Raw genomic sequence first — 22,866 nt, forward strand, 5'->3', positions numbered from 1 at the left:
GGGGCAATTGTATGGGATCACTGTGAATCCAAGCCTTTAAAGGTCCTGTGTCTGCCCTCTCCTTATTTTTCTTCCTTTCCCAATTTGTAAGAAAGGTCTAGCAGCTGAGAATCTAGGCTGGGACTCACGAGACTTACTTGATTTAGTTTGATTTCTTTGGTTTAGATATGTGAAACAGCATTTCACTCTAGGGGGTAGGAGTCAGCAAAGGCAGGAGTGGGAACACAGGACTAGAGCCAGTAAGGAGCTGACCACATCTTTGGCAAGAAGCTGTTAGACTGACTCAGCTGTAACATGCAACTGCATCTGCCAGCCGGTGGGGCCATCCATGTTGTCATCCCGTGGTCCTGTGCCCTCTTGTTAACAGTCTTTTCCTTCCCTTGTAGTGGTGAAGCTTGGGACAATGAGTCTGGTAAGGACTGTAGCCACAAAAGTATCTGTTTGGGAGCCTGGCAGCTACTTGCTGTACCCCTCTTTACTCAGCGCCCCCTAAAGTGACCTGAGTGGAGAAAAGAGGCCATTTTGGGGGACAGCCAACTGCTGGGCCTTCTCTTGAGGATTTGTACATCAATGGTGTAGGTAACAAATCTTGTCAGAGATGGTGGTGCCTGCAAGTCATGTACAGCAGGTCTCCTTTAGGTAGCAAGGAAATTTGTGATGTTTTTGTTTGACATCTGCAGCCTCTGTGGAAAGAAGACAGTGTGACTCTTGCCTTGCATTTGCAGCTAAAACCTTATCAAGGGCTGAAAAGAAAATGCACCTCCATTTTTTTAATCTTCTGCAGTACAAAGAGTGTTTTTCTAGTGTAAACTGAGGGGCGTAGGGCTCTGTGGGAGTGATTACCTACTAGAAATTTATTTTGCGTGGCTGTGAGTGGCTCAGCAAGATAGGATGGGAATAAAGAACGAGACCAAACCTCCAGATAACTCTGCACGTGAGGACTCATTTGCTAGGTTCTTTCACTCTTTCAATCTCTTGTTCCTTCAAGACAAAGGAAACCTTTCCAAGGGAACTGACACCTACTGATAGTGTTTTGTGTTTTGTTTTTTAAAGAAAACCCAAGTTATGCTGGGAACTATGACCTACCCAATTTTAAGTCAAACCAAATAAATATGCTTGGGGTTTGCCTTTTGTCTGTTCAGTACCAGCTTTTCTGTGCCCAACATGAGTCTTTTGAGAAATCCTCTAAGAATATGGAGGTCAGGAAGGCAGCTCCCAGGCTCTGTTGCCTTCACAGTGGCTGACAAAACACATAAGAGCTCAGGCACCCAACAACCCCTCATCCCAACAGGTCAGCACTCCATTTTTCCCAATGCTGACTGTTCTCTCTGCAGGGTTTCCTGCTCAGTCTCATCTTTCAAGGAGGGACTGTGTCCAGTTCCCTTTTAGAAAAGACAATTTTTAAAATTGTCCTTGTGTGAAAGAAAATACTGTATTCACCAGCAGTGAAAACAGAGGGCTAGGTGCAGTCTGGCCTGTGCTGTGCTGATGTGATGAGGCTGGGCCATGAGTCCAGCAAGTTCTGCTCATTTCTACACTGTGTTGTGGTAAGCCAGCATGTACAGTATTTTTCCTTTACCTTAGAGCTTCCTCCCAGGACTCTGGCAGTAATTTGATCCTGCTTTGATAAACCATCGTGCAGACACAACATGGAACTGTAGTCCTAATGACCTGTGTTATTTGAAAATCAAATGACACTTTCTGAGGAGGAAGTTCTTTAGTTACAGCGTTTTCCTGAGATAATTATATCAAGGCAGATGATTACCCTCCCCTGTAGTTTCATTTATTGCTCACTTTGTCTAAACTCTTGAATGCTATTGCACTGCATTTTGTCCTGCTCCACCCCATCATTTCAAAATAGGTTGCCTGTTTGTTTAAAAGTACAGCAAAAACTTTAAAGTCTTGAAGAGAGAGATGCCATGTATTTACTGTTATGATGTACAGTTTGCCAGTTCGATTTCAACCGCCTTGTTGCACCAGATTAAGAAACTCTTTGACTCTTCATCTCCCTTGTCTTCTAAACTAGCAAGATATAAACAGGAAAAGGGGGTGACACCTTTTGTTTGATTTTGTTTGACTCTCAAGTCAGTTTGGGCTCTGATACTAATAACTTCCTGTTTTGCTGTAAGTCTTCAAACAAGTGAAGAGCCTGCATGTGCATTCGCTTTTCAACCTGAACTTAAGCAACTACATGACTAGCATGTTCCCAGGCTCTGGGCTACAAATTCCAGTTTGCTGCTTACCTCCAGGCCAAATTTTTAGAATTGGGAGTCAAATCGCTGAAAATCGGGTGCCTAAAGCCACAGTTGGTTGCCAAAATGCAAATGACCTGACAGCCAAACACCTGCTGACCCCTATAAGAAGCTTGAGACTTGAGAGGGCAGAATCTATACAAATTAGACTAATTTCATGTTTGAACTCAAATAAGGATCCTAATTTGAAATGCTGGACTGCTAGGGATGTGCACAGAAGCTAGAAACAGAAAAGAGGATCTGCAAAAATATGGAGAAAGATGCATTTGTGTAATATCACTTGTGCAAGATGCTTGTGAAATGTAATATGTATTGCATTGCATTTTTTTTACAGATGCTTAAAATACCAAGACTTTTTCTTTTCCAGCTATCTAAATAATTTTCCCTGTGAACTGAACTGCTTCCTCTGGATAATACACTGTTTTTCTATCTGCTGGAGAGGTGGAGTCCCCCTGAATGTACTGCTGTTCTGCATAACCAGGAACTGTCTCCTGAACACAGAGTAAGACAGAACAGCTTGGACTTAGCAGTCCTGTGAGATTTACAAATCAAACCAGCTAATCAAGATTTAAAACAGCTCTGGATTGAAAAGACTAGCAAGTGGTCCAGCTGTGAGTTAATTCATTAGTTGCAGTAAATATCACTAGAAGAGCTTGTCAAAAGGAAATGTGAAGCAGCTGAAAAGAATCATCCTTAAAGTGAATGTCATAGGCTTTTGCAGCTGTCATCCAGTGGACTGGAGATTCCAGGCATTGGAGAGAAAATGAGGGTGAAAGAAATAAAAATTTGAGTACAGAGGATAAAGTACTAGTTCCCACTGAGTGATTATAAAGGAAGCAATCTTACCACTACAGGGACCTAATTAGAGACTGAATCTCACAACTGTCTAATGTCTCCTCCAGGACTCTGAGAAACCTGAACGAGCTAACACAGTCCACTCAGACCAGCAGCACTAGGCTAGCCCTGCTGCTTCAGGGCACACTGGAATGCCACATTTATGTAGCTGTGGGCATTTTCCAGTGTTCTTGTGTCCTGTTCAGCACTCGCTTAGAACCAAAGCAGCAACATTGTTTTCTTGCCTGGCCAGCACAGCATCATCTTGGTCCTACAGAAGGCAACAATGGGCTTCTACTGCCACATACCTGAGTATCCCTAAGGAAAGGCATTGTACCCATTGTACCAGGCAAATATAAGAGTTAGTTGTCAGCATTAACAAAAGAGAATTTCACATTTCTATGACTGATCTGATGAATCACTACTTTTCTTGCTCCCCAAAATGTGTAGATCAGGTGTGAGTCCTCAGGCCTTCCTGGAGTCACCAGTGCTGTCAGTCAGGGCTTGCGTGTATCAATTCGCTTAAGCCTGGGTGCAGGGCTCAGCTCTCCCACCTTGATCCACCTACTGCTTGTCTGAGACACTGTCACCCTTCTTTCCATCCTTGTGGAAATGTGGAAACACTGGCCATAGTTTGAGGCTAACCTTTGGCAGCAATGCCCACTGCTTCTCTAGCTTCTCCTTCCAACTTCTGAGCTGCATCACCTCATCATTGATGTGCCAAGCAGGGAACTCCCTGACTTAGGTTTTTTCTTTGGTGATTTCTTCTAAGCAGCAACAAGTTTTTACTAGATTCTATTTATGACTGATCATTTCTGGACCCTGGTCCTCGATATTTCCCTCCTGGTGCAAGGAAGCGCTGTGACAGCAAGTAGCCATGCTCTGGGGTCAGCAGTGGGGTGAGCAAGGAGGAATTTTTTTGCCTGGTATTGCCATGAAAGGCACGTTTAATGTAACCCTGTCCCCACAGAGTGATTCTGTGCAGGTGAGGCTTCAGGGAAGTACAAGGATCTCTTCCAGTATTACTGCTACTAGCAGTCACATTTTTCTGTAGCAGGATTTTCCAGGCATAGGGAAGGTCTGTGCCTTCTGAGACCACTCAGGTAGTTCAGTGCTCCTGGGAAGAAGAGGGATTACTGCACAGGTGCATCGTGTTTGCAGGGACAGTGGTTTAGAGGTCTCTTCTGAAGATGGGAGGAGGTAAGTGACCTGCCCAGAGAGAGCTCAGCCAATATCTGACAAGGACATTTTCATAACCAAGATAAATAAACAGATGCCTTTTTTGCTCTAGGGAGATAATTTCTTCTTTGCTACTAGCCTGAGACCATTCACTTGGCTTATCCTGTATCTTTGCCATATGAAACAAGCCTGAACCATTTCATTTGAGGTTGTTATTTATTTGGGTCAATATGAAACATTTCTGGCATTTCTTTTCCATTTTCCCGCCTTTATATGTTGCTGTCTTCACTCCTGTGTATATGTTTTCTTCTCTAATATCTCAGTTCTCCTCTCTTGTAATATTTTAAATTCTTAATTGCTTGATGCTGCAAATGGAGAGTATTAGTTACCTTCCATGACCACTCTGACCACAATGACTTCCTTTGCTTGACAAGCTGATTAATTTGTCAAGTTGAATGTTTAAGTCTGTCTGGAGTATCTCTGTGTATCTTGTGCAAGCTTGCAGTTGCAATTTTGTTCTTTATTGGACATGCTGTTTCTTCAGACACAGAATACCTCTGAGGGGCTTTTCTTCCCCCACTTCCCTACTGAGAGTGATGCTCCTGCAGTTTATACCAATGATCATATCCTGCATGTCCCCTAGAAGAGGGTAAACAGCAGGTGCAGCACGGAAGCCATAGCATCAGCAGTGCTTTCAGATTGTCCAGTGGATATAATTGAGGGAAAATAGCAAAACTCAAGTAAATTAAATGCATTTCATAGCAGTTCCTGAGGGAGAACAGACTGCATTGTTTGTGAGCTTCAATCCAGGTCAAGCAGGCCAGATCTTCCACAGAGAAGTTGCTGACTTTGGCCCCAAAATATCATTGTTAAGGTAAGAAAAACATCCAAATTTCTCTTAATTTTTCCTAGTTGGTACATTATAAAGGCATTCAGACCACTGTAGACATAAGCATTCAGGAAACAACACTAAGCAACACAAAGAACAAAAAACAGTAGGTACTTCCTGAGAAGTTTGGAAAACTGACTCTTATGCCACTGAGGGAGGGTAAGTCCTAATAGCTACAGTAGCCACATGTCACCTGGGACCAGAGTGTGAATGATTCTTTTGTAATATTACTTGGTGAATGTATCAACATCTTGAGCTCATTGCAGAAGAGAAAAGAAAAAGCTGGACAGTGTTATTTTCTGGTGGCACTGGAACATTAATTTCTCTGTGATGGTATCCAACTGTCTTGGATATCTGAGCAGGCAGGTCAAAGGAAAGCAATGTGTAGACTTGATTTTCGAAAGCACCTTTTTCCAGTAAGTATGAACTTATTTTCTTTTAGGAATAATATTTTTTCCTGGCATATTGTAACAGAAATAATAAAATAAACAAAAGCATGGTATACTTGTAAGATGAACCTCAGAGCTATACCGGGCAAGAAGCTGTCTCAAGGCAGCCTTCGTTTCCCCAGGGACTTTCCCCAGCCACTCCCTGCCCTGGGCTAGTGTGCTGGGATGCCCTGTCCTGTCCTGTCCTGGGCTCCCCCCTGTTCTGTAGCTCTGAGCCCTGCCACTTCCTGTCCTCGGAAAGGCAGAGGTGGTGGAGCAGGCTCCCAGCAGCTACAGAGGTGCAGAGGTCTCCATCAGGGTATCTCCTTGCAGGAGATGGAGAAGACACCTCTGCCACAGGGCTGCACCAGGGGCAGTCACAGGCTTCCCTCTACAGCTGGCAGCACTCTGCTTTTTCCCGTCATTTATTATCTGATGTCTGTTTTTGTCTGTTTTGTGCTGGCTTTTGGGACACCTCCTTCTTGGGCTGCCAAGGATGGTGGCAGTGTCCTCACGCCGAGGGTATTGGCCCCAGCCCTGGGCACAAAGCATCCATCCCCACTGCTCGCCTGACCCTCCCCTTGAGACCTACTTTTGCTGGGAGAAACAAGGTAACCTCGCCACTGAAAATAGCTGGGACGGCAGCCAGTGGAGATTAATGGCATCATTAACGTTCCCAGTTTATTTATAGGCTTAAAAATGCCTCAGACCTGCAAACTGAGCAGAGTTGTTCTGTGTAACAGGGACTGACAGGTCTCCTGCTTCTGCCTTTCCCCTTCCTACTATTTCATTCTGATTGCTGAGACTATAAAACCTCCAGAGCAGGGACTGTCTCTCATTTTGAACCTACTCTGTAAACCTTCCTAAATGGGGGGATGCACACAGATACTTTTTTTTTTTTCCAAGAATGCTGTATTTGTCTGGTCTCCTTCCTCCACCAACTCCTTCTGTGCACACTGTGTCCCATAGCCTTCTTTGGGAAAATTATCTTTTTGATGAATTCCTGAGGCACGAGCTGAGCAGTTGTCACAGGAATTTTCTGTGATTTTCTGCCTTGGGTTTTAAATTATGAGCTCTGTAAGAGGAGGACTAAGATTCTCATAGCTGTGGAGAGCACCTAGGATACGTAGGGCCCTAGTGAGACATGCAGATGCAATTAATGATCATGGAGGTCTTTCAACAGGAGCCAGCAGAGGCAACCCAGCTCCCAGGTCCCCCAGGAACCTCATGGGACTGGCAAGAAAAGAAAAAAACACCTCAGGTGTGTTGGCCCCAGAAGAGGAGTTTTCAGCACGTAACGTGTGGCCACATTGCCTGGCCTGTTTCCCAGCACTTAGTGAAAGGTAAGTGAGAAAGGAGACTTGTTGTCAGCAGGCACAAATCCAAGGGATTGACTGTGTGACTGGTAGATGGCTTCATGGGTGGGGAAAAAAAAGTAAAAATGCCAGTAGGGAGCCCTTCCACCCAGAAATATGGAGTGCCAGCATGGCAGCTCATGGAGGTGATGTCATTTCAGAGGACAGCTAACTCTGCAGTTTGCTGTTGGGTTTTTGTTGTATCAATCTGAGATAAACTCCTGTGTCAGTCTCTCCTTGGCCTTTTTCTTCTAGGGGGTGAAATAAAGAACGGGCAGAGAATCACTCAAACCACTGTTGTCTTTTTTTTCCCTCTGGGCAATGAGAATACTTCAGAGCAGAGTGAAGGAGCCCAAAATGGTAGAAGGGGATTTCTCTGCCATGGCCACAACAGGTGAAGCCACAACCCTGGGAGGCCCTGATCCACCAATATCTGGTGGATTTGAGGTATCTCAGGGCTTTGCTTTCCCCTTCCCAGCTTTCCCACTTGGGTTCTTGGCTCCAGATCTCCTCCATCCCTCCTTGGCCATGCCTCAGCTCTCCCATCTGGGGAGGACAGTGCCTGCTCAGAATCTCACTGTCCATGGCTGTTAAATGGGACCATGATGTGTTCAAGTGCTCAAGGCCAGGTTGGATGGGGCTCTGAGCAACCTGGTCTGGTGGAAGGTGTCCCTGCCCATGGCAAGGAGATTGGAACTACGTGATCTTTAAGGTCTCTTCCAACCCAAACCATTCTGTGATTCTATATAGTCCTTTGAAGGACAAAAGCATGAGTGCAGTTATTCAACCATCCAAAGATCCTAACTGGGAGAGTATTTTCATGTCTGATATACATGAGATCCTGTATCATTTTAAAGGATTCAAGGAAAAGTCAGGTCATGTGCAACATCTGAGACAAAGTGGGGAAAAGGTAATATCTAACTGTATTTATTTATTCTAGGAGAGAGATACATCTTATACAGTTGTTTCTCATCTAAACTCCTGGGCACCTAACCAGAAAAGTCAGCACAACTTTCTCACACTGATGTCAGACTAGGGGAGTGAGTCTTGTGGCAAAAGGGACCATCTGCATCTCAAACTAATTACCTGCTTTGAAAAGTGAATATACAAAGTGGTAAGTTTTTTTAATGAGGTGGCTAAGCCATTTCAGCTCTGGGACACCTATCTCTTGGACGTCAGTGCTACACAGTTTCTGTGGAATTGCTCACCCCTGATACAGAAAGCAAGAGCTGGGATTTTTTTCCTATTTCAATGGGCTACACCCAGTTGTAACCATATTTAACCTTCCTTTTTCTTTCTACCAACACTGGGTGGCACTAAGTAACTCCTTCTGAAGTTTTACAAAATTGACTCTAAAAACTTGAATCACACTGACTTGGCTCCACTCTGTCCTGACAGCAAATGGTTTTATGTGAGAAACTTTCGATCATATGGTTGTTGCATAGAAACGTCTGACTTGTATGGCATGTTTTGTAGTTCCCTGGTTTGTTAAGTTGTTAAAGCCCCTCTGAATCTCTGACCTCACAGTCTGGTAAAGGTTCAATGTGCTGTTGGCCTTGAAAGCCACATTTCCTGTATTGAGTTGAGAATTGATGGAATACTTGAAAATAACTGTGCTTTATGCCAGAGGTTTAAATAAATCTCACTCAGTGGTTGAGGTTGGAGAGCACCTCTGGAGATTGCCTAGGCCAAGATCTCCTCTGCTCAAACAGGGTCAGCCAAAGCAGGTTAAACCAGGTGGTCCCCAAAGGGTTCCAGGAGTCCCTCACCAGCCCCAATGTTTTCTTGGCCTGGACACTGCCATGTCTGCTGGCCGCCACAGCCAGCTGCACACTGTAAAAGTCCTGCTAAAATAAATCAACTTTAAAAGAAGCACACCTACAAACACCTGGCTTTCCCCCCACTGGCTGTGCTCGACCTACAAGTGCCAAGGCTGCCATTTTAGCAGCCTGTTATGGCTCCAGTGGGCTTTGGGGGACCCTGGTGACTGATGCTGGTGCCTATGGTGATGGAGGGGGGAAGAAATCAGGGCCAAGTAGTTTGTCCTCAGAGGACATCCCAGGTCTAGTGGGTGGCATCTATGCCCATGATGAGCATTTGGAGCTAGATGATCTTTAAGGTCCCTTCCAACTCAAGCCATTCTATGATTCTGTTATTTGTGGCCATTCTCAGCTAAGCCACCTGTGAAGTCCCACTGCCATGTCCTGGTAACAAACATTAGCGTTACTGTGTTTATATTTGTCCCTAGGAAGGTGTTTAAAATATAAAAGACAACAGATGGCATAACCTGATGGGGTCATAAAGATTTGTGTCCTGAAAGCAAGGACATAGAAACACCAATGATAGCAGTTAAAAATCCTTGATATGGAAATTAAGTAACCAAATCTTGATTTGGCCATGCTCAGGGCAGTGGGAGAGGTGTGGCTGAGGAAGAACCTGCCCACAGTGAGAGACGAAGTCTGCTGATGATCCTTGGTGTCTCCAAGCAGAAGAGCAGGCAGATAGTAAGACCAGCTGGTGGCTACATTAGAGCCAGAGCAGAGATGATCATACATGAAGCACTACCTACAGCTTCCCTTCCCACTCCTGTTGCAGTGGGAAGGGAATCATGGCTAGGCTTCATGAACGAAGATTTGGGAAGGGCTCTACCCACATTTGTTACAAGCGCGCTGGTGGCTAAAAAGGCCGATACGAGACAGGCACGTCCGTATTGCAAAAGGCACAGCAGAAAGACTCCTTAGGTGGTATGCAAATGTGGGTAAGGCCTTCGAGCCTGCTTAATGGATTTTTTAGGTGAGAGACAGTATGTGTGGAACTGAACCCACCCTTTAATCCTAAGGTTCATCTGCCAGGGCCGAGCGAGCTTGGACGGTGGCAGCGAGGTCCTCAGGACGTAGGTTTGTTTAGAGTGACCGTCTTTTAGATGGATGGCCTTACAGGGCTGACGAGCTCCATCTGCCCGGGTTTAGAGTTGTCCTTCTCTTCTGTGTGCTCCAAGGCTCCCCCTCTCATCTCCCACGAGGGCACAGTCCGCGCCGGTGAAGCTCCCCCTCTCTGTCTCCTTTCTGCACCCGGGGCCGGGGCCACACCATGCGCCCGAGTTCCGGGCCAGGCCGGGGCCGCGCCGTCACCACAATGGCCCCGGTTATTCACTGCGAGAAGGTTATTCAGTGGGAAGGGAATACAAGTAGATCAAATGATTTCTGAAGAACAGTTTATTCATTGAAAACCACAATTTCTGTTTGAGCAAAGCTATCTGACAATTGGTGCGCAATCCATTTATCAGAATTAGCCCAGAAAATTAAAAACATCAAAGTTACTTGCTTTTTTTTTAAACCTTTTTTGAAGCTGATCTCACAAGGAAGCCTCAGCTGGAGTGAGGATTTACCTGATGTGCTACATCTTCAGGCTGTGGGACAACCTGCAACAGGGCTCTTCTAATCCTCTTGCTTGGAGTATAATGTTGTCTAAATTACTTACACTGTTTATTGGACCAGGTAGAGCAGAAATATCTGTGGGGCTAAACTGCCTGACCCAGAGAGCTGCCCTGGGATCTGGGAGGTAGTGGATGAGAGTAGTTGTGTCAGAGTAGAGTTGGCTGCTCAGGGCCAGCCAACATGAAGTAGGTTGGCCCTGACTGCATGACATGGCACTTGACTCCAGCTTAGCTTGGCCCTGTGTGTTGTGCCTATGGACCTAAGAGAAAACTAATATTTTTTTAGGTTTGATGTTTTCTTGTCCCAGCATAATATGCCCAGGATAATGAAGACAATGCTATAGCTCACCAGTGTTGGGATTCCATAGGGTGTGTTGCGTGCCCTGAACTGAGGAATGAGAGCATTCAGGAGAGCTGGAGGATAGAAAGGCTGAAGGGACCATGCTGGAGGAGCATCATGAGGGAAGGGAGACAGAGCTTGTCCATGTCACTCTTGAAAGTTGTCCCTGGAGTAGCTATGCCCAGAGCAGCGTTGCTTGGCGGATGGAGGGAGCTGCTTGTCCAGGTCCAGAGGACAACATAGGTATGTGCTAACCAACATGGTGGGAACAATCAAGGATGAGGGCCCACAAGTCAGATGGGGAGTCGTTTCTGACATTGTAGGTGCATCTGACAGGCATATCTACATCACCAGCCACAAAGAGATGGACTCCATCCCTCAACTTATGCTTATTCTCTGCTGGGCTCTCTGCTAACTCTAAGATCTGGTTTGGATCCCTACAAATAGCTGTTTCCAAGACAAATTCTATCCTCCGGAAGCAAGCTCTAGGCATGGTGCCTGTGAGCTCAGCAGTGCCATTCTGCCCTGGCCTGCTTGTATTGAGCAGCATAGGCATGGCCAGGCTAAGCCAGTCTCCTGCCTTGCTCTCCTCTCTCTCAACATGCCTCAGGTGCTACCTGGCACACTGGGTGCGATACTGCTTCTAGGAAACCTTTTTTAAAATACTTTTCCATATGAGAAACAGAAGGGGGTTGAATTTTAATCCTGTGTGCTCTGAGCCTATGTTGTAGGCAGTGGGTTATAGCGGGTGATAGCTTCTCTTCATAGGCCTTGGGGCTGAGGACAAAGTCTCCTTGGGAATCTGCCCTTCCATTTCTGTGAGGGGTTTGGCGTTGACCTGTACCATGCATTTTTAGCTTTTAGTTTGACTACCAAACAGAAAATCAATTATTGGCAGATCTGCCTTGTCAAATAGACAAAGGCCTAGAGAGGCAGAAGGTCTTTGGAGAGAGGCCCTGGCTTTTCAGGGATCGTGAGGCTTTGCGCAGAATTCAGAGGATGAACCTCACTATCCAAGAGGGTAACTTGAGGAAAGGGAGTTGCACAGGATTTTTCTGTTGCTGTAGGAACCTTTACTGTAATTCAGCTCATGTTGATTAACCCTGGATGCTAGATTCTTAAAAAGTGATTAGTGAGATCATACTGGAAATAGAAACAGATGTGCCATCTGTTATGCAGTGTATGGGGTTTAGAGGGAGGTTTTTCTGAAACATAGTTGATCCCAACACTGAAATGAGACTTCACTGCTGTCACCTTCCCATTATGTCCCCAGAAGCTAAGCATCCCTTTGAATGTATGAAGAGAACTGGTGGAATTTGCTGTCAGTGGACTGGTTCTGTAGTTCTGGCCAGTGAAGAGGTTGAGAGCTGAGCTCAGCCTTTAGAGAAAGCCACAATATAGGACTTTGCATCAGAGACACTTTCCAAACACCTGAAATCCCAGATCAGGAAATCTGGGCTTCATTCTGAACTTGTGCTTTTGCCTCAGACAATCTTTTTGCTCAGTGAAATGTAAACACTGAAAGGTTAGAGGTGGTTTTTTTCAATCATTCTGCAGAGTTGTTCCTGTGCTCTTATCCCTGCCCCCAATACTCTCCCTTCAAATACTCTCCCTTCATACTGTAGGCACTCACAGCAGATCTCAAGGATTATCAGAAGCACTAAGCAGCTCTCAGACAGCAATTGCAATTATGCTTCTACAGCTGTGATTGTCCACAGCCGTGCTTTCTGTCTTCCTCCAGAGCAATGGAGGAAGGCTGAAGAAGGCAACACATCCATATGTGCTTTCCTAAATCTAATCTGGCATCCTTCTGGCTTTCCTAGCCTCTGCAGAGCAAAGTGCACATTTGTGCTGTTCATAGCACTGCTGCCTGATAACTAATATCTGCTCTAATAGGTGAAGCACTGCAGCACCTGGGGAGAACAGGAGCGGGTTCCCTTTGATCCGCAGGGCACCTCTTTCAGCACAGCTGTGCAGCCAGGTAAAAAGCTGTCAGGATTCTTGTTTTCCTCTTCCTTTTTTCAAAGTAAATCTCAAGTCTCATACTCATGGCCTCTGGCAGGCCTCCATGTACAAATATAATTACTATTTATTATTTATACAGGAACAGAGAAAGGCCATTGCTTTATGACAGTGTAATAAAATGGGTCACTGCTCCCTGTAGGCTTTGAAGCCCAGGACATGATCCAGTGGAGGTAAAAAATAGGACTCCAGGCGCTGAAAATGGATTGCTATAGTGGATCCCTTCGCAAAGACCAGACTGAAATGCACTGAAACATGCCTACAAAGCATAGGTATGACTTTACAGGGGAAAAGGATTCCGACTGCCTCCCTCCAACAGTGGTGTTACAGGAGAAGCTGAGCACTGCTCCACCAACACCCATGGGGATCAACTGACTGGGGGACCTGCTGGTATTGCACTGGTTTTGCCTGAGTAAAACCATCTGCCCCTTAAAATAAATTACTTACCTGTCCCCCCCCCCTGTTCCTCTTGCCCCACCTCTACCCACTATTATCTGTCCTTGTCCCTGGAGTCTCCATTGAGACCAAGGCAGGGCAGAAGGTGATGTGCCATGAGGAGGAGAGTGACAAGATGGATTCAGCACAAAGTTGTTCTTTACATTTCCAGAATGTCATCTCAGCCCCCACTGCTATCCTCAGGTCCAGCACTTCATGGCCACCCCCACAGCTTGTTCCCCAGGATGCTGGGAGGAGCTCAGTTTGGAATGCAGTAGGGGAGAGAGGACAGCCTGGAGAAGGCCACTGAGACCTCCTAGAGGCCAGAGAACATCTAGGGGCAGGTAGAGATTTCAACAGCTGAGACACTATCTCAACACCCAACCTGTGTGGCAAGGAACCTGGGTGCACCCCATCAGCTCCATTCACTCCAACAGGGATCTGGGGACATAAGCATATATGGTGAGGAAGAAGGGCTCATGTTTGCTCTTTAGTTCCCTATAGAGGCATTTTAACACCTTGCAGAGGGATTGGGGACAGACAAGCACAGCATGGGTGGAAAGCAAGGTGCTAACAAAGCCTGCGGAGCAGCCAGCAACGCCACCAACATCTCTTTTCCCCGTGCAGTGGCAGCAACCATTTGTCTCCCATCCCAAATGGAGCAGCCCCCCAGCAAGCCCAGCTGTCCTTCAAGGATGACACGGCTCTTCCGGGCTCTCACTTGTTCACGCAAGGCTGATTCAAAAAACATGTTGGCAGAAGATGTTACGAACCTTTCAAAATCTCTGTTCGTACTCTGACAGGAATCACACAGGTCTGGACCGCATTCCCCAGCCCTGGAGCCTCAGCAAGCAGAAGCTGGTGCCTAGCAGCAAGTCATCCCAATTAGTTCTTTTGAAAACACTTTCACCAAATAGTTGATTAATCCTACAAAGTGCTCACCCCAAACACTGTGTGCTGCATACAAGGATTGTGCACCCATCACCTAGGGAGAGGATGAAGTCTGAGCTCCTCCCACAAGCCTTAATGGCTGAGGGGAGAAGGGATGTTATCAGGAAAGGCAATGCTTATACTGGGGAAAAAACTCACATTATATAATTCTCGTCCATCTAGATTCCTCATACTCAAGACATGGAAACAAAAAGACATCCTTACGCTCTTTTTCCATGGAATTTTCATCAGAAAAATGGAAAGCATGTTAAAAAAAATAGGAAGGATGTGGGGAATCTTACCAAAGATGCCTGAAATCTCTGAGCATGCCTTACCAGCTCTGTTAACACACTGACTACCCGGACCCTGTCCCCTGGAGCTCAAGGGAAAAGGCAGCTGCACCCAGAGCAGGTTTTTCTCTAGTCAGTGTTCACACAGATGAAGTAAAGGGCTGGTGGTCCTGAATGCTTTGTCCGAGCAACTGCAAGAAGAAATGTTTTCTCCCAGTTTTTTGGAATAGCATCACAGTAGTGTGGCTGCCAGCACAGCCACAAGGTCCCCACTTGATGAGGAAGGTCTGCATCCAACGGCACACTGGAGCACACTCTGACATGGCAACCCCTCCTTCTCTGGGACAGAAACCACTCAGTGCTGAACCTACAACCACCCATGACAACCTTGATGCTGCCCCTTGGTCCCGCCTGCCCAAATAATTCAGTAGTAACTTTCTACCTCCACACACCCCACTACAACCATGTATTTTTCCCAAGTGCTTAGCAAATGTAACCTCTGTGTTTTATACCTTTCAGTCATTGATCAAGCTGATGTGTTTCTCTTTTGGACAAATAGTCATTACATCTGAAAGTTTATGGCTGGGCTTTGAAGTTAATGTTCTCTGAGATGAAGGAGAAAGTTCACACTTCTATTGCTTCCAGTCCCTCTGGCTGCAGACCAGATAAGACAGTGATGCCTTCAATTTAAGTGATGAGTATTTTTGCAGGCAGAAAAGCCAAAAAACTTCTTAATGTAATAATGGCTTGAATAGTGCTATAGTGCTCAGCAAAATGCTGGAAAAGGAGGGAAATGAATCCAGGAAACCTATGGGTGCCTCAGACCTGTTATTTCTCTGTTTACTGTTTAAGTTTCCTGTGAGGTTGTGTTTTCTTTCCTCCACTTTTGCTGTTGTTGCAGCCCCACTGACTCAGGTTGTTCACAAGCCACTATTTTCTGCCAACAACCTGTGGGGAAAAGCAGCCTCTGCAGACAAAGAGTTTTTTCCTGAGTATTAGCGGGGCCCTCCCTCTAATTGTCCTTGAATAGGTAAAGAAGATGCTGTTTTACAGCACATTCCATTAACAGGCAAGAACAAGTGTTTAATCTGGAGAGTGTTAAGGCATCCAGTTCCTTCACACTGGTTTGGAAATTGCAGCTCCAGTGTGACCTTTTCAAGCCTCCTTCTTATTCTTCTTCCTAGTGCAGTATCAGCTAAGCCCAAGTGATCTGGATCCTCCGGCCTTCACTGGGAGAAGGCTTTTAGCATCTCTGCCTGAGAGGATTTCAAGAGGCACTCTGTACAGAATGTGCAGAGCCAGAGTATCACTGCCTGCAAGCTCCAGTGGGAGTAAGCAAGGCTGAAAGGACTTTGGAGAGTTCCCAACGTTGACTGGATGAGGCTCTGGAAAACCCCATCCCTCTCCAAAGATGGTAGAGCCACCACCTGAGTAGATGTGCCTGTGCATGCCTACATCCTGCTCCCTTGCCCACCATATTCCTCTTGGCCTCTTAACTCAGAAGTGGCTTTTCCATTTGACCCCACTAGTCATGAGACAGGCCAAAAAAAGAAATGCTAGGGAGATCTACATGTACATCTCAGCTGAGGTTATCTGAACTCGTGCTAGGGAGATGTGAAATGTAGTTATGGAAGGAAATCCTGCAGACCGTGCACAGGTATCACTAGCACTTTGATACTACTAACAAGTGGATGCTTGTACAACTAAAATAGCTTCTGAAATGTGATTTACAAAATGGAGAGATTTTTAATAATTTGGAACTGAAGTACATTTCTGGTGTAGTATGTTAGAGGAAGGATCAGTGTACTGCAGCTCACATCTGGGCAGCTAAACCCACTTCTCCGATTCATTTAACTGTCTTTGATTTGTTTCTCCTAAATATTCAGCTGAAATTCAGCTGGCTGGCATCGACCATGTTCAGATCAGTAAGGTATCATAGGACGAATGCAGTGCTTTGTAAAGTACAATTTGGTTCCTGATTGGAGGGATCACAAGCCCCCACAGCAAACCCCACTTTTTCCTCCTGTTGCAGAGGACAAGCACTGCTGGGAACTGACAGCCAAGCGGCACAAGGCTCTCAAGCCTCCCTGGCACAACCACAAAGATCATTCAGAAAATCCCTCCAGGAGGTGATAAAAAACACCAGGGTGCCACCAGCATCCCCCAGACCAACTGAGAGTCCCTCTATCACTACAGACCTGCAGCATCCTTTGCCAAAAGCAGTAGTTTCCTTTCATTGACATCTGTGCTGCTCGTTTGCCTCTGTCAGAATGACCAAGTGACTGGATGGGCTCTGGGGGATTTCTGTTGATCCTCCTCCATGTCTTGGCAATGGGATCTGCCTCACTGAACACTCAAGAAATTACCCCCTCCTTTATTTTACTCCATTTAATCTTTTGCTAAATAAATTCGACTTACTGTTAACTGTGCCGCCCAACAGCAGTGGTTATGTTTGCTGTTGGTTTAGTTTCCAAGTAATTTAAATAAACAACTGAACCATAAGGAGAAACTATTAAACATCCTTTTCCCCTGAACATCATGATGTGCCAGGCCATTAATATTTCTTTATCACTGCAAACTTTGAGGCTCAAAATCCATGCCTTGGATTGTCGAACAGGATAATTATGAAACATTTTCAACTACTGAGCTAATGAGCACTAAATCCTGCATTGTGGTGAATACGATGTTGTGCGAGTTTCCTCGAGAAATTTGGGTCTGCAATTAAGCAGGGAGGTATTTCATCTTCTAAGGTGACATCAGCCACTCTTGTCCTGACATTAAAAGGCAGCCAATGCCCCTTCCAGTTTTCCCAGGCAATCAGCAGACAGAAAATCTGTGCTGTGCTTGGGAACATCAGCATCAGGAGGTGCAGAGGTGGTTGTCCTGCTACAGGTGTCGGGGTTAACCTCTGGGAACAAGCCCCGGTATAACACCCCCTCTCTCTCAGTGAATACCCTGTCTTTCCTTCAGAAGCACCTATAAGCACTTGGCAGTGCGGTGCCACACTGGGGGCATGATGGATTCATCTCCCCTCTCAGGGGAACTTGGGGATTGGAAGCCAAATTAGGGGCTTTGATGATTTTCTCTCCTTCCTCTAGGGAAGGCAGGGCCAGCAGGAGGAGGGGGCTGGATACCAGAGGCACTGGAGCATCCCTTGGAGTATCCGTGGCACCAGGACATCCCATTGTGTGGCTTCTGCTTGGCTTGTGCTGCCTGCTCACTCATTTTCAGAGGGTGGCATATCTGAAAGCAAAGCTCTGTACTCCTCGGAGGAGACACTCTGGAGAACACTAGCCTGTTCCCCAACTCCAGTGCAAAGTAATTTTGTTTCACCATAAAAAAAAAATCTTACTGCCCAACACGGAGCAGGTTTGGAACAGCCCCTGAGAAGTGTAGGGCTCTGCATCCCATTAGGGCTGCCCGGAGGAAGCTGGACAGAGTTTTTATTAAATCAAGTTCAGTCAATGCTTAAAGAAGGGCTTTTTTGAACTAGGAGCTGAACCTCATGTTTGGTGCCCTGCCAAGCTCAGGATAGTGTGAGGAGGAAAAGGAGATGTATTTTTGGACTGCATGTCTGTGAACAGGCTGTTAGATAAAATTAAAGAGGCTGTTTATAAAGAATCTGCTGGTGCTGAAGCAGATGTGGAGGCCCTAGTTTACGACAAGATATATTTCTGGAGTTGGCATGAACAATCAATTTCATTCAGGACTTTCCTCATGCTGTAATGATTTGTTGGTTTGGGTTTGATTTTTTTTTTTCATTTCATTATTTTAACTGAAGCTGGCACAATGCCCTCATTACTTGTGATAAACTTGTTTGTTTACTTATGTCGTGGTAACCGGAGAGCTGGACTCAGGCTCTGCTTCCTTGGATGCTGTTCGCTTCCTACCAGAGCACTTGGGGCTGTTTGACACTGGCAGCAAAGCAGAAATACAGCGTTTCCTTATTTTCTTGCCATGTTGCATGTGGATGATGAACACTTTGGCTCCCCCAGGCTCCTGAGCAGGCAGTCATAAGACCTTCTCTTACTGAAACCCCCCAGCACAAGGACCCCCAGCCCTGCTCATGCCTGGCAGGCACAAAGGCAAAATACCTTTACAGAAGTCAACAGAGCTACTTCCTAGAATCACAGAATGGTTTGGGTTGGAAGGGACCTCTAAAGGCCATCTAGTCCAAACCCCCAGCAATGAGCAGGGGCCTTGAATGTCTCCAGGGATGGGGCATCTACCACCTGCCTGGGCAGATCCCAGAGCAAACGTCTGAGTGTTCTTCTGAACTGATGTTTTTCTTTACTAAGCTATGTTTACCATCCAAGAAAATGCTTTGGTTTGTGCTGAATTTTACATGAATACATGGAATGTGTTTAATAGTTACTCTTACACTCTTACAATGTTTTAAAAACATTCTGCTTTCCTCAGCATTGCAGGCAGCAAAGGCATTGCTGTGCTTTTACGAGAAAAATCAAGAGCGCAAGAGCACATCTTGAAGTGAAGGCACATTGTCAATAATTATGCATGGTTTGGGTTTGTGCTGTCTCGCCACTCATCCTTGGATCCTACACCGAGTCCTGACTTTCTTATGGCACAGATAATAACTTAAAAGAAAGAAACCCAACAGAATTTCCACAATCTATATGTACAGCATCACACATGGAAGACATAACATTTGATGGTAAATTTTTGCTTTGACGTTATAGTAGAAGTTAAGGGAAAAGGTGTCATCCTTGGCCTAGAGTTTCATAAGTGCCACAGGCAGATGGGCTCTTTTAAACCTTCTTCTCCTCTTCCAAGAGGAGAAACTCACAATCTGGACTCAATTGAACCTTAAAGCCATAAAATTCCAGGTTCCAATAAATCTTCATTTTATAAAAACACATCCAGCATATATCATAACAGAAACCATAAAAGAAATTAAACATGTGTGGGTCACATACTCTGTTGGAGGCTCCTTAATAGTTTTGCAAAATCAGTGGAATAACGAGGTGCAGTTTTGCTCTATGAAGTTATGGTGTCTCCCTGCAGCACAGTTGGGCTGCCCAGGGTGCCCACCCAGAACATAAGCAAACACATGGGGAAGGGGCTGGCAGCTCCACTCCCACATCTTCTCCATCCTTCCCAGTGCAGATAAGCTGGGCTGCAGCCAGCATCCCCAAAGGCCCAAGGCCTGCGCTTGGCTTCAGATGCTGGAGCGATGGCCTGCTCCACACAGCCCAGTGGGCATCCCACACATCTATCCTTTGGGGGGCCCCGCGAAGTGGGCACTTGCTCCACCAGCCCCAGTGAGTGCCAAGGCCATGGTGAACAAAAGCACTGTACAATCAAAGGAAAGGATTTTAAAAAGTGATATCTGGGGGGAGAATATGCCTGCCTGTTCCTATGAAGTGGAAATGCAAAGCAAAACCAAAAGGAGCTGGGATCACACTGCAGAGACACGGACTTTAACAAGGTCTTTTTCAGGGCTTTAAAAAAATTATTCATGTGATGTAATCTTGACATTTCCTGTCTCACTGGTGAGTTCCTCGGATCAAACAGCCGGAACGCCGGCAGCTTGTCACCACCTCGTGCTGCTCCTATTACCCGCGGCATCCCGTGGGACACAGGAGGAGAGAGGCACAGGGGTCTGGGACAGCAGGCAGCACCCTGCACCCCTCTGCCTGTGCTCCTCCTTGCCCTGGCTGGGTGATACACTGAACACACACCTTCCTTTTTAGAAATTCCCCTTAATTTTGAGGGTTGAGGTTTAAGGCTCCCTGCCAGAGGTCCTGCACCCAGAAGCCTTGGCAAGGAGACTAAAGCCTGTCAGGATCCTGGCAAGGACAGACCCTCAAACTTTATAACAATATATAATCTATGTTTTTCAATCTATCGTATAATGGCAATTATACAAAATTCCAGGTGACTTGCTGGAGTAGTCATGACCAAGTCCAAAAGCAAGCAAAGCTCTATGAACTTTGGGAATCTTCTCATCATGAAGATTTGTCAAGGTTCTGCTAGCAGAAGCCGAAACTAGAAAGTTAGGGGGGAAAGGGAAAAAAAAATCCAGCACACCTTATTAGCATTTTGTCAAGCATTGGAACAGGCTTCCCAGGGAAGTGGTGGAGTTGCCAACCTTGGAGGTATTTAAAGATGTGTGTTGTGGCACTTTTTGGCAGTTCTGGGCTAACAGTTGGACTCAATGGTCTTAAAGGTCCTTTCCAACCTAAGTGATTCTATGATCTGATGATTTTATGGAAGTATTTCAGTTCATATTCAGAGCTCATTTAACATCTTATTCTCCTGAATTCAAGGCCTCAGGGAAAATGCCTATAAGAGCAATGGGATATCTGTCCAGGAGGTTCAAAACCGTAGGTCGGAGCAGGATTTCCTAGCAGTGGAATGTGACAAGACTGCCATGGAATCTCAATACCAGGATGAGCAGTGGGCAGGTAGGTGGTGCGTCCTGGGTTTCCAAAAGGAGCCCTGAGAGCCCCACTCAACACCTGCCACTCATGGGGATGGGGGGGACAATGGGGCCATGTGGATGATGGACCTGTTGGGCTGGTAGGGATGCAGTGGGGGAAAGTCCAGGAGTCAGGTCATCTTGTACCATTATCTCTTTGCAATTCTCTGAATAGCCAGCACCACAAGCATCCCTGCATTTTCCATCAACCCCTGGAAATGGAATACATTAAATCTGGCAGCTCAGTTACAACAACAAAATATGAAAGCACAGTCTTACTTACGCCCCACTCTGACCACCACCCCCAGAAGTGCCGCTGGTATAGGTAACATTTTGCAGTTCCTGGTCTCAGAGTACCTGCTTTGAGTCACAGAATCACAGAACATGTTGAGCTGGAAGGGACCTACCAGGAACATTGAGTCCAACTCCTGACCCTGCAAAGGACGATCCCCAAGAGTCACACCATGTGCCCGAGAGTATTGTCCAAACACTTCTTGAACTCTGTCAAGTTTGGTGCTGTGACCACTTCCCTGGGGAGCCTGCTCCAGTGCTCAACCATCCTCTGGGGGAAGAATCTTTTTCTAATATCCAACCTAAACCTCCCCTGACACAACTTCAGGCCATTCCCGTGGGTTCTGTCACTGGTCACCACAGAGAAGAGATCAGTGCCTGCCCCTTCTCTTCCCCTCATGAGGAAGTTGTAGACTGAGATGAGGTCTCCCCTCAGTCTCCTCTTCTCCAGGCTGAACAGGCCAAGTGACCTCAGCCAATCCTCATACAGCTTCCCCTCAAGGCTGTTCACCATCTTTGTTGTCCTTCTTTGGATGCTCTCTATGAGCTCCATATCTTTCTTATATTGTGGTGCCCAAAACTGCACACAATATTCAAGGTGAGGCTGCACCAGTGCAGTCGGCTCCATCGTCATCACAGCTCCTCCCTCCCTCAGAGCAACTCACTGGCACGTGATGAAAATCATCTGTGTAGAATGTAAGTCTTCTTGAAGGAGTGGAGGGTTTTTTTATAGGGATGAACTATTGAGTCAACCTCAGTATTTCACTGCCCTGAGGAACTGCAGCTTTTTGGAAAATCATTCTTTTAACCGCATTTGCTGTTGGCTGCATTGGCAGTGTGTGGTTGAGTCAGCCAGTGCCACACAGATTCCGTGATCTCCCAAGGCTGTCAGTGTGCACATCCTCATGGGAAAATGCTGGGACAGAATCAGTCTCTCCAGCTCAGGGGATGCCACAACCACAACCGTGTGGCCTCAGCAGGTCACACGGCAAACCCACATCCTGACTTGAGATCCTCCAACATCTGCTGTAGTGGGTAGAAGGATTAAAAACAGACTCTTCCCAGAATTTGTTATCTGGATCTCCAAAGACTGTCCAAATTTGGTTTGCTCAGGAGCTCTCTATTATTAATTACCCTAAAATGAATAAAATCAAAGGCAAGCAATGAAGGACCTGTCTGGGAAGCACTCATACCATGATGAGAGACTCCAGGCAGCTCTTCCCCACCTTCTCTTCCACACCATGGAACCACTGGCAAATCAAACGTCTGGAGATGAGTCACTTGGAGGCTGCAAGTGCCAGGGGATTGGGTTGGTGGGACCTGCAGGGGTAACCCTTCTTGTCTTGGCCAGGATGGACCTGGCAGGCTCAGGCTGGCAGCACCTTTGCTGTGTGTAAACAGGGGAGTTGCAGCTTAGAGGTTAATGCAATTCCCCTCTTAGAAAGTATTTAGAAAGGACATTTAAAAGGGTATCACTGACTGATTTAATGCAGCATCAGCATGGCTTTAAAGGTAGTATTAAAAAAATTTAATTTTATTATTAAAAAGAATATATATTTTGATTTCCATGCAAACAGGGTAAGTAATTGATGGAGGATGTTGCAACCCGTCCAGTGCAGCCCTGCACAGCAGAAAGAGAAAGTGAAACAAATCCCTCAGTGCAAGCTGTAAAGCCTTCAGGCAAGCAGGGAGACAGCAAGGCCAGGAGCCTTTGGCAGTGCTCCTGCCTGCCTGCTGCCTGCTCCC

General features: G+C 46.1%; 1 long non-coding RNA gene across 8 annotated transcripts in view; it reads left to right on the top strand.

Moving 5' to 3' along the window:
- Positions 1-22,866, top strand: part of LOC135409639 (uncharacterized) — a 78,439-nt gene that overhangs the window by 49,008 nt on the left and 6,565 nt on the right. For 3 of the 8 annotated variants that reach the window (XR_010428286.1, XR_010428285.1, XR_010428290.1), the window contains 3 exons: positions 2,587-6,925; positions 7,193-7,331; positions 18,810-19,323. This is a non-coding gene — a long non-coding RNA (uncharacterized LOC135409639). Of the gene's footprint in view, positions 1-2,586; positions 6,926-7,192; positions 7,385-7,877; positions 8,052-18,809; positions 19,324-22,866 lie in introns of those variants that run through there. The other 5 variants (XR_010428287.1, XR_010428293.1, XR_010428291.1 and 2 more) reach the window with 5 other exon arrangements.

Source organism: Pseudopipra pipra, chromosome 2 (genome assembly GCF_036250125.1).
Source record: "Pseudopipra pipra isolate bDixPip1 chromosome 2, bDixPip1.hap1, whole genome shotgun sequence".
Lineage (NCBI taxonomy): Eukaryota > Metazoa > Chordata > Aves > Passeriformes > Pipridae > Pseudopipra > Pseudopipra pipra.